Genomic DNA, 10,101 nt, shown 5'->3' on the forward strand with positions numbered 1-10,101 from the left:
TAAACATTAAAAAGTAGATTTCTGGAGACCAGCAGATAGTGTAATGGCTACGTTGCTGGAATCCCATGTAATCAACTGTGGTTTGAGTCCTGGACCCAGTGGCTTAAACTCAGGCTGGGCACGTGCGGGTGCGTGCCCAAGATCTCAAGAAGAGAATGGAGGAGAAGGGATTGTGGCGTGGCCATCCCCCCGGGGGGGAGGGGGTGATTTCTTGCTTCTGTCTGTCTCTCTCATGAGTGCACACACTCTTTAGCATAAACCTCTCCCCTGCCACCAAAAGAAAAGTAGATTTCTGTTGGGTAGTTGGAAAAATTATGATGTATTTTGTATTTTTAAAAAAGAATTATTTTATTTAACTTGCTTTATTCATTTATTCATTTTTAATTTGATCACTTAACCACTATGCCACCTGCTGGCCCCCTGTATTTTTTTAATGCAAAAATGTGTCATGATTTCTGATGACCCAACAATTGTATTTTTTGGCCTAATAAGTTTTGGAACTAATTAAAAATCTTTAGAAGAGTTATGAGAATATTACAAAGAACTATTTTTCCCCAATGCTCCCAAGAGCAAGCTACAGATCTAATGCCCTGTTGTGCTCCCAATACTCGTGTGGCATTTGCACACACCGCATTCCTTGATACAACCACAGTACAACTATCAGGACCAGAATATTAATATCCATGTATTACTACCGTCTAGTCCGTAGTACTAGGGAAGCTTCCACTTGCCCCAACAATGTCCTTCACAAAGTGTTTTTTTTTTAATTTTAATTTTATTTTTTATTATCATCATCATAATCTTCTTTATATTACATTGGATTACATATAACTTTACAGTGTATTACATTGTTTTTTCAAAAGGGAATGCCATGCATGTCCGTCAGTACAGAGACATTAATCTCCTCACCTCAACATTCAATATCTTTTCTGTTTTTCCCCAATCATTATTTTTATTATTCTAATTATTTTTTAAAACAGTCAATTGTTATTTCTCATTTTGCTTGTAAAAATACTTTGCCCATCATGAAATACTTCTCAGACCAATCCAGTTGAGAATACTATACATGTTATCATCAACAGTTAATAAGCCCTATCTGTTTCTCACAAAGTGTTTCATTCAGAATCATGTGTACCTCATTGTCATGTCTCTTTAGTTTCCTTCATTTTCAAGTTACTCAGTCTTTCCTGGGCTTTAGTGACCTTGTCACCTTTAAACTTTACAGGCTGGGGACTAGGCAGAGGTGCAGTGGTGAAATGCAATGCTTTGCAAGGCTGACCATTGGAAGATTATTGGTTTATATCTGAGACCACCTTGAGTTTATTGGCCCATATATGTCATGATCCAGGGATGACTGAAACTGGGAGTAAATTGTGGTGTTAAGGCCTGTTAGGGGTACTGTCTTTTTCCTTCACTTTGTTTCTTTCACTCATAGAAAAAATAAATAAAAAAACTTAAAAAAAAATTCCTGTTGAGGGGGTTGTCTCTCCCTTTCACTCATGGAAGAATGTATTAATTAATTAAAAAAATTACAAGCTACAGAAATAGAGAAGACTGTAGATACCAGAGACTACACTGCATGAGGGGTTTGGGTAATAGGAGGGCAAACGGGTTGTAGAATGACATACAACTGAGTAAGAATACAGACATTGTCATTCTTACATATCTCTTTCTCAAATGTGGTGCTCTTTTTTGAAAATGATGACTATGTATTATCTTTGATTGTTGCACACTGCATACATGCTTTGAAAATTAATGTTGTGCCCCACAAAGATGTATGGCATTTAAATATAAATAAGAAATTATAAAATTAAAAAATTACAAACCAGGTATGATCTAGAATTTCTCAATGTCTGTCCTTTTCCTCATGATAGTGCCCGTTGGGCCTGGAGGTGAGGACCATGAGCTGAAACTATTGTAGAGCAAGTACAGTTGGAAAATTCAGGGGAAAAATTGATCTCAGTTTAAAAATCAGCAAAGCAAATTATTGAGTTCAAAGATAATGGGAGGACTAGACTGAAGACTAGTGCTTAAAGAAGTCAGATCCCACATGGCCAATTTAATCCCAGCCTGCATGGGTTGGAAATTCAGATCCCACATGGCCAATTTAATCCCAGCCCGCATGGGTTGGAAATCACGGGACCTTTGAATTTCGTAAAGGTTACATTGTTGGACTCTCATGTAGTTGAACATGGTTTGAGATCCTGACTTGGCATCCTAAAACTCATGCTGGGCACATGTGTGTGTGTGTGTGTGTGTGTATGTGTGTCTAAAATCCCAAGAGGAGAATGGAAGAGAAAGAATTTCATTGTGGTCATCCCCCTTGGGGGGGTGGTGGTGATTACTTTCCTTCTATCTCTCTGTCTCTCTGGTGAGTATATGTGCCCTATAGCAAAAATCTCTCTTAAAAAAATAAAAACACACCAGGTGTGTGTCTATATGCCCCAATTTCAACAGGATGGAGAAATGGAAGGGAAGAGATTACACTGTGACCACATCCCATTGAGGGGAGTGCTTTCTACATCTTTCTCTCTTTCTCTAACAAGTACACACATTCTCTGGCAATTACAAAACAAAACTGTGTATTTATTGCATGCCAAAATTTTTTCTAGGTATTTTGCATATATTATCTTAGTTACTTTTATGATACCTTCTCAAGAAAGCATTAGCTTTATTATTTAAATGTGAAGGAAATGAGGCTGGAGAAGTTAGAGACACAAAATTAGAAGGTGATGGAGCAGACATGTGAGCCCAGGGTGGGCGCATGTGACTCTAATCTGAGTAAGTTTTCACTCTCCATGCATTCTCCTCTAAGACTTGGAGTGATGAACTTCCAGGTCTTGTATTGCTTTGAGTTGCATTAGTATCATGTGTATTGTATTGGTTCTCTTACAACCAGAGTGGTCTAACACAAAAGGACCTAATTTCTCATTCATGGAGAGCTCAAAGGAGGGACATCCTTGCTTTCAGTTATCAGACCTACATAGATGGCACGTGATGGCTTCCAAGATTTCTGGAGGATGTTGACATTTGGGCTACCAGATTTAGCAAATAAAAATTCTGGAACCCAGTTAAATTTGAATTCCAGGTAAGAGGTAAATAATTTTTTAAGTACAAGTCTGTGTCATGCAATATCTGAGACATTTACATTTTTGATGCTTTACATTTGCTAATCTGCAAACTTGAATGTCACTATCCCTAATAAGTATGTTTCAAATATTTCATGAGGTGTACTTATACTAACACATTATTTGTTAATTTTCTTAAATTCAAATTTAACTGTATATCCTGTATTCCACCTGACAATTCTAGTTAAGGTGAAAGGAAGGTGGGAAGACTGGTGAGTGAGCATGGAGAACTTCTTGGGAGATTTGAATGGACCAGACCTGAAAGTGGCACACATCAGTTTTGTCCACATTCTCTTGGTAACAACCTGTCTGTATTATAGCCTCCACTAGATAAAGGCAGGAATAGAACATTTACCAACATTGACATGATGCCGTGGAGCAGTGACATGAACCATTGTTAACCATTGTTCTATCCATGCCATGGCACATGAGCGGGTATCACATGCAAAACTGCAGACGGGCCTGTTTCTGCATTTAGAGGAAACAGGATGGGAATTAAGCACTTTGCCCTCACAGATCCGGACTTTAAATAAAGGCCAGTTTCTAACTCTATGACTTGGGCAAGTTGCTTTATTTTTCTGAGTCTCTCCTTCCTCATTGATCAAATGGTGATAATATAGAACATCTTTAGAGTGTTTTAAAGAGGATTAAATCAGATAATTCATGTAAAGAACTTTGCACCATCTGGGAGCGCATAATATAGCTATTTCTTCTATGAGTCATAGAATAGAATAAGAATATTTGTCAGTCTTTTTCTGTTCCTGATGTTTTCTGATGGCTGAGAGAAAAAATAACAATTACTTTTAAACTGACACTGACACTGGTGTGACCTGATTTTTAAGTCCTTGTTTTGTGAATTGTGGCTGAAAAATTTATAATAGTAATTTAAAAACATATAATAGTAGTAAATGTTAGTATGTTTTATGCTGGGAATAATTCAAAATTATGGAGAAGCTGAATATCTGCTGGGGTAAAAATATTTTTAAGCTAGTAAAGCTATTAAAAATGAATGATAAATAATGAGTTTGCATTACTTATCAGATGTAAATATTTACCTCAGTAGTCTGTTCACACAGATGCAGAGTATCACTCTGACTTCTCAGTGTACTGCCTCATAACTTTTTCTGAGCACGCTTAGGGCTTGGAACTAAAATTATGTCATTCTTCAGAATGATGGGTCTTATGAAGACTTATCTGTCAAGTAGCCAGCTGTGTTATGGCAAGTCATTCAGATTCTTTCTCCTCTCACTTTAATTTACTTTCAGGAGAGAGATGGCTGGCAAGGTTTAAGCAAGCATGATAAAGACTAATTAAAGAGTTGTTCCCCAAATCTCCTTGAAATTAGAAGATGATTCACTGAAATAATTCATATTTCATAACTTGAAATAAGCAAAACTTTGAATCTTAGCAAGAAAATTGAAGAGCTATACGGATTACCCAATTCTTTGCTGTGGAATTGTGCAATTGAATTTAGAATATAATAGAATTTGTGTTTCCAATAAAACCAACTTCACATCATAGAACTAAATTAGACCATAACTCCCTCTAATTAGTTTGGATAGTTATATTTCTAGTCCTTAATCACACCTTTTAGTGGAGAATTCTGAAGTCCTTAGAATAGTCTATTGTCCTACCTCTTTCTGGCAGTTCTTAAGAGGGGGAAGTTGACAGATGCAATGACAAAATAGATGTTCTAAAGACAATTTTAAAAATTGTCTAGCTTATAATTTTTTTAAAATTGAAAACTTGGAAGTATGATATATTATACATAACTGCTCATATGAATTCAGAAGCATGTTTAATGGCAGAACATGGAATAATGACCAAATATTTCCTTTGCTAGTTAACTTCATTAAGATTATGGATATTGGTTGAGAAACTGTACAGTTATCTTGTTTGGGGGGAAAATACAAAAAATACAAAAAGAAAACCTTCTTTCAGATGATTTATATTCTACATTCATGCTTCCCTTTTCCAGAACTAGCCAACACTTACAGATCAATTTTTTAATGTGTGCAAAACCTTTGTTGCTTTCTCTATTGTCATCTCAAATCTGTCTGTCCTTGATACCTGCTATCTTCTAGACTGGGAAAGAGAAAGGCTTTATTAGAATGTCATTAAGGTTTGGTTATAGGGTTTTAGAAAGCGGTGATGTGATATGGAGATGGAAAGGTGTTTAGAACATCTTCAAAGGAGATATTTAGGTGGAATCACTGACACTATAATTCAAATGAAGGAAAAGAAAAATGGGATAGAAATTATTCTTTGATTTCTCTTCAGTTTAAATTTGAGGACAGGCTTATGGAAAGCAGGCTATTTGCTTTGAAGTTAAAGGCCTGCATAGAAAAATGGAACTTAAATCTTCTCAGCAGTGACATTTTCATCGATGACATTAAGAATTTATTGAAAACCTGAAGGGCACCTAAGAACTAACTAGAGAAAAGGAAAGGGGAATGTATCTGTGGAATATGGGGAAGTTTGTTTTGAGTATGGGAACCAGTTTGGACAGATGGGGTCAGGAGTTCTCGGATTGATGTGGAGGAAAAAAGATTATGAAAATTAACCAAGAAGGTGAAACTCATTGCTCTAAATGCATTTTATCTTTTAAATCTATTTAAACAATAGGTAGCCATGTTGAGAAGGGAGAAGCTCTAGATGATAATATGTTTAGTCTTTTTTTATGGTTGTCATTGAAAAGTTGAATTAAACCACAGATTCTGGGCAAACCATTTTAGTATGATTAAAAACATTCATTACAGTTTCCTCTTAAAAACAGCTCCCCTAAAGCATGGAAAAATGTTAAAAATGCATTCACATTAAAATCTGATTCTTTTCCTAAATTGGAAAACATGAAAGCATATTACATTTTCTCCCAGGAGAACAGTCATTAAAGTAACAAGAAATTTGTTGGTGATGAATGTGTAGAGGGAACATGATCCTATTTCACATTTTGGTTTTCTTCACATAAAAAGAATGTTTTTAGATAACCCATCCATGATTGTAATAGAAAGTTTTGAGAAAGTAAAATTCATGGACAGTCAGGTTGATTTGACCTTGGAGTAATAATTCCACAGCCCCACATTTCATGGAAGAAGAAAATGAACTTGAAGTATATGATTACTTAGGCCTTGTCTATGAGTCATTGGTCTCACCTGTATCTTTGTATGTCCTTGCTGCTTTTTGTGCCATTTCATTTCTTGGCAGCACCTTTACCATAAATCATTTAGGCAAAGAAAGGTAAGATGTAAATGAGCCATTTTCACCTTAGGTGGTAAAAGTTCTGATTAAAGTTTTAATATGGGAAAAGGTTGAAGCTATTTGCTAAAATAAAATTTCGAGCTACTCCTAGGCTATTACCAGCTATCATTAACATGACAACCTTATCATCATTAGTAAACATTTTAAGAATATCATTGCATGTTATCATGCAACAAAATGGAGTAAGATATGCTTGCTGTCCTAAGTACAATTTAGCTAGGGATAGATGCTCATGGTTGTACTTATAGATATTCTTATTTAAAGTAATATTCACTAGTAAGAGACAAACTCCTTTAAGTTAGTGGGTTAACACAATAGAAGTTTTCTTCTCACTCATGTGAAGTCTAAAACACCTATGTGATAGAGGAAATAATAAACCGCCTCTATAAGATGTCCACACCCTAATTTGTATACCTGTTACTGTGTGCCTTACGTGGCAAAAGAGACTTTGCAGGTGTTATTAAGTCAAGGATATTAAGAAGAGATCATCCTGGATTATCTGGATGGACCCAATATAATCTTAAGGACTCTAAAAAAGGAGGAAGGGGACCATCAGGTGGCATTGTGGTTAAGGTGCTGGACTCCCACATGGTCAACTGCATTTTGAGTCCTGAACCCAGTGGCTTGAAACTTATGCTGGGCGCATGTGCATCCAGAATTCTGAGAGGAGCATAGAGGAGAAGGGATTACAGCATGGCCATCTCCCCCTTGGGGGTGATTTCCTACTTTCTGTCTCTCTGTCCATTTGGCAAACAGATATGCCCTATAGCAAAAATATCTTAAAAAAAAAAAGAAAAGAAAAGGAGGGAGGGAGGGGATCAAGAAAACAGGGGGCATGTGATGTCAGGTGAGGGATGACAAGAGATTAAAAGATGCTATGTTGTTGGCTTTGAAGAAGGAGGATGGGGTTCATGAGCCAAGGAATGCAGGTAGCTTCCAGAAACTAGAAAAGGCAAGGGGACAGATTCTCTCTGTTAGCTTACAGAGGGGATGAAGTCCTGCTGACCCATTTTAGGACTTTTGACCCCAAGTACCATAGAAAATAAATCATGTTGTTTTAAACCTCTGAGTTTGTGGTCATTTGTTATAGAAGCAATAGGAAAGTAATAGCTTGTCCATGTGGTCTTCAGGAATCGATTCTGCTTTCATTATGAACGCTATCTAATGCTAGGCCCTTGGAATCTGCTGCATTTAGCCAGTGAGAGGAGAAACAGAATGAAGGGCGGTATGTGGGAGATTTCTATGGACCTATGGTAGTAAAAGACTAACAATTTTTATTCACAGCCCATTGTTTTAACCTATACCAAAATGTCATGTTGACCAAATTTTCCTTTAAATCTTATGATCCTTTCATCAGTCTAATACTTTTCTCCTGCCATTGTAAGACAGCCCCGTCCATGGAGCTGGCTAGACATCTAGTAGTAATTTTTAGTATGTCCCTTTTCTCCTTATCTCTGACTCCTAGTTTCTTACTGAGTCCCAGTGATTCTATCTCACCTTAAGTTCATTACTTTACTTCATCTCTATTGTTACCATTCTTATTGAATAGCCACATAGCTATACCCAGTATCCAAGAAGAAGATGAAACCTATTTGGTGAGCGGTTAGCCCATTTTTGCTATGAATGCCAAACTGAGTAATCAGCCACAGCTCATTAAATACATTATCATAGCTCATTGCTACTGCATGATGTTTGCTTAAAAAAATACTTTTACAGTTTATTTATTCAGAGAGAGAGAGAGAGAGAGAGAGAGAGAGAGAGAGAGAACCCTTAACAGAGTCCTGATGCCACAATCCATCCCCAGCCTCAGTCAGCCCTGGATCATGTGCATGTGTGTGCCCAGCATACTAGGAAGGTCTCTGGATATGAACCCAGAACTCTTCCATGTCATCAGCTTCACACAGATACTGTGTGTTACATTTTACTGTTGCACCACCATCTGAGCACTGATACTGAATTTTTAATAACATCGTTTAGTTACTATGAGTGAGTACAGGGTGTTTTCCTCATCTTAAAAGGGGAGCTAAAGGTTTATGATAAGTTTATGTTCTCTGAGGATAAGGTAAAAAATAATAAATTCATTTAAAAAGGTGTATGCCTAACAGAAAAATAACATAACTAATATGAGTCAGAAAGCCTGAAGCAAAAACGAGGCTTAAAAATCAAATAATGCTTCTGGCCCAATACCTAGCAAAAAGCCAGAATCTATGTACCCAGAAAAAACTTCTGCACTGAACCCCTCCTTCCAGTTCAACACCCATTGAAAAGCCAGAAGGTAGAAAGTAATGTCTAATCCATCAGATGACCAGAAACCACCACCACAGAGGCACAAGAAATATGGGAAATCAAGAAAATATCTCTCCCTCAAGGGGAAAGAACAATCCTTCATCATTCACAGACAGTACAATGGAACTCCTGGAAATGTCAGATAAAGATTTTAGGATATTCATAGTGACAAAGCTAACAGAGATGCAAGAGAAGAGAGTCAATGAACTCCAGAAGATGAAGGAGAAAAGAGATAATGAGTTCTAGGAGGTGAAGAAGTTCTTCCATAATCTGAAAGAGGAAATGTACATCATAAAAAAGAATCAAACAGAACTGTTAGACATGAAAGCTGTAATAGAGAAAATCAAAACCTCCCTTGAAAGTATTAAAAGCAGATTAGAGCATGCAGAAGATCGAATCTCAGATGTGGAAGACAGAACCTCTGACCTAGAAAAATTCACCAATAAAGACCGAAAATAACCCAAAATTGAGAATAATATATCAGTAATACTAGATACCATTAGATGCCCAAACATCCAGATAATCAGTATCCCAGAAGGTGAAGAAACTAATCATGCATTGATAATCCATTCCATGAAATACTGGAGGAAAACTCTCCAGACATAGAGAGGCATTCAAATACCCAGACTCAAGGAATACAAAGAACCCCACATAGAATCAACCCAAGAGGATCTTCTCCAAGGCACCTCATACCCAGGTTGACCAAAACCACAGACAGAGATAAGATACTAAAATTGGTAAGAGAAAAGTGTCATGTTACTTTTAAAGGCTGTCCCATCAGGCTAACATCAGATCTCTCGCTGGAAACAATGCAAGCAAGGGAAGAATGGGAAAATATATTCGAAGTGCTAAGTGAGAAGCCGTTTCAACCAAAAATACTGTATCTGGCAAGATCATCCTTCATGTGGGAAAAAAAGATAAAAACATTCTCAGATAAACAAAACCTGAAAGAATTTACCAACACCAGACCAGCTCTATCTGAAGTTCTGAAGGGAGTACTATATCAGAAAAACTAAAGACAGACAAATAAGAGAACAATAACTGCCCAAGAGAAAGGCCAACTTAATGTTACGGACAAGTTCTGAAATATCATTAATAATGTTGAATGCTAGTGGAAAGGTTAGACCACAGTAACACTGCAAATTCAACAAAAGAGATTACATGAGAGTGAACTGGTGAGATAGAATTCTATGATTTTTTTCGAAAACATTACTGATTTTCTTCTATGCTTTGTCTTCCAGATTTAAGGATTTTTTCTTTATTATTTACATATTTAAACACTATACATCATTTATATTGTAAAGAGCTTTACTTTACCCAGCATGATACACACCTCAGTTCAGCTCATTCAAGAATACTATACACATCCTCATCAACAGATAATAAACTATATCTGTGTCCCACATATACTTACCTCTCTTTTTTTTTT

Source organism: Tupaia chinensis, unplaced genomic scaffold (genome assembly GCF_000334495.1).
Source record: "Tupaia chinensis unplaced genomic scaffold, TupChi_1.0 Scaffold000350_1, whole genome shotgun sequence".
Taxonomy (NCBI): Eukaryota; Metazoa; Chordata; class Mammalia; order Scandentia; family Tupaiidae; genus Tupaia; species Tupaia belangeri.